The following is a 2,500-nucleotide window of genomic DNA, read 5'->3' as shown; positions in this document are numbered from 1 at the left end:
GAATCAGCCCGCGTACTAAGTCACGTCCTTCCGTGGCCCGCAACCTTTCCTTAGGCCTCAAGCGTATCTCAACCGAAGGGACCGGCAACCGAAGGGACCATTGACACGAATCAGCCCGCGTACTAAGTCACGTCCTTCCGTGGCCCGTAACCTTTCCTTAGGCATCAAGCGTATCTCAACCGAAGGGACCAGCAACCGAAGGGGAAACACATTCCCACACCAACACGAATCAGCCCGCGTACTGAACCACGTCAAGAAAACCCGTCGTGCCGCCTGAGCGGGTAGTCGGGGATCACAAGACGCAGCATTTCCTTAGGCCTCAAGCATACCGTCAACCGTCAACCGTCAACCGAAAGGGGCATTGGGAGCAACCGAAGGGACGTTCCCCCAGACGAATCACCGTAGGCCAAGCTGACTAGGAAGGGCCCACTCATCGTCTGGTAGGGCCGACCAGCCACCGGAAAAAACCGATCGCCGGCGATGGCCCACGGGATGGCATTCAACGTGATGGAGGGTAGTCACCCCTCACACGCATAACGCCCATGCCTGGGCGAGGGGGTGCTGGCCATGCCAGCCCAAGGCTCCCAAACTCTTTCCCCCTATAATAGATAAAGAGATTTTTCCCTTGTGACCCTAGGGGACACCCAAATGCAAGTTAAGTTATACTAGTTTTTCCATGGACCAAAACTCACCTTTATTTGTAACATAATGTCATTTTTATGACTTGTATTGTTGGAACATATATTAAAGAAATTTTAGAAGCTGAAATTTTGAAAAAAAAAAACTTGTAAGTATTTTATTTTAATTAAATAAGGCCGAAAAACGCGAAATTAATAAAAAATAGTAAATAGTGTCAATAAATCATGAAAAATTAGGAGACACTTGAGAAAATATATATAAAGACATTGGTTTAGTTAAAAAAATTTTTTTCATTAAAAAAAGTATTTTATTTTTTTTTTCCGTTAAATTGGTGAAATAAAGGGAAAAATAATAAAAAATAGTAAAAAGTGTCAATAGATCATGAAAAATTAGGAGACACTTGAGAAAAAATATACAAATAGATTGGTTTAGTTAAAAATATTAATTTCATTAAAAAAATATTTTATTTTTTTTTTTTCCGTTAAATTGGTGAAAAATAGTGAAAAATGGATAAAAAATTGTAAAAATCTTGAAAAAATGGGAGGCTTGTTGGAAAGATATTATGAGTGAGAGTCATTGATATTATTTTCAAAAATGGGTAAAAATAAATTTTTGAATGATATAAGAGGCTAAAAGGGAGTATTTTTTATCAACTTACATTGAACTCCTTTACCACAATCTCCCTTACAAACCATAGTAATGAGAATCATTGGTATTAAGTTTGAATGATGTTTTTGATCACCTTGCAACGAACTCCCTTAAAAGCCATAATCATTAGGGGGGTCTCATGGCTCATTCTTGGCTCGGGGCTCGGGGCGAGGCTCCGGCCATGGCTCAAGGCTACCACATTGCTCCTATACCACAATCTCCCTTACAAACCATAGTAATGAGAATCATTGATATTAAGTTTGAATGATGTTTTCGATCACGTTGCAATGAACTCCCTTACAAGCCATAATCACAAGGGGGGGGTCTCATGGCTCACGGCTCGGGGTGAGGCTCTATGCTACCACCTTCTTTCCCATGGGCCATAGCGTCTTTCGTACCGCATGGCCCGAAAACCTTCACAGCACCTTGAGAGCTCACATTATATTATAACCATCCATATAGGTGCTCAGGTGCTCAAGGTGCTAAAGTGCTTAAGTGCTAAAGTGCTTAAGTGCTTAAGTGCCTTAGCGCCTTAGCGCCTAGCGCGCGTGCGTGTGTATCATTAGATTAGAAGGGTGGATTTTTCAAGATCCCCCGGCTCACTCGGGCCAAGCATATCGTTCTTGATCTCGTAGCAATGCCCACGTCTCACGAGTCGAGCGTTCCCTTCCTCGGCGCACGTGCGTGGGCCCACGGCCCACGGGTCGGCCCGCGGGGTCACGGCCCGCGGGTCGGGTCGGGGGCGAGGCTCCGGCCATGGCTCCATGCCTACCACATGCCCAGTCGATGGCACCTTGGGCCCCAACCCTCAACTATAACCTTCCCCCTATAATAGATAAAGAGATTTTTCCCTTGTGACCCTAGGGGACACCCAAATGAGAGTTAAGTTATACTAGTTTTTCCATGGACCAAAACTCACCTTTGTTTGCAACATATTGTCTTTTTTATGACTTGTATTGTTTATATATACCTTCAAGAACATTTTTGAGTCTCGTGGCCCACGGCCCGCGGCTCACGGCTTTTGATTCGTGGCTCACGGGTCAGGCTCAGGGCGAGGCTCCGGCCATGGCTCAAGACTATCGTCCTGCCTCCCTTGGGTCATCGGACTCGGGTCAAGCACTTCCTTTTTGGGCTCGTAGCAGATCCCAAGGCCCACCGCTCGGGCGTTCGAACCCCGGCTCACCTTTGTCGGCCCACGGCCCGCGGCTCGGGG

Source organism: Amaranthus tricolor, chromosome 8 (assembly GCF_026212465.1).
Source record: "Amaranthus tricolor cultivar Red isolate AtriRed21 chromosome 8, ASM2621246v1, whole genome shotgun sequence".
Classification (NCBI taxonomy): domain Eukaryota; kingdom Viridiplantae; phylum Streptophyta; class Magnoliopsida; order Caryophyllales; family Amaranthaceae; genus Amaranthus; species Amaranthus tricolor.
The sequence above is the reverse complement of the archived record's forward strand: the minus strand, read 5'-3'. Positions refer to the sequence as shown.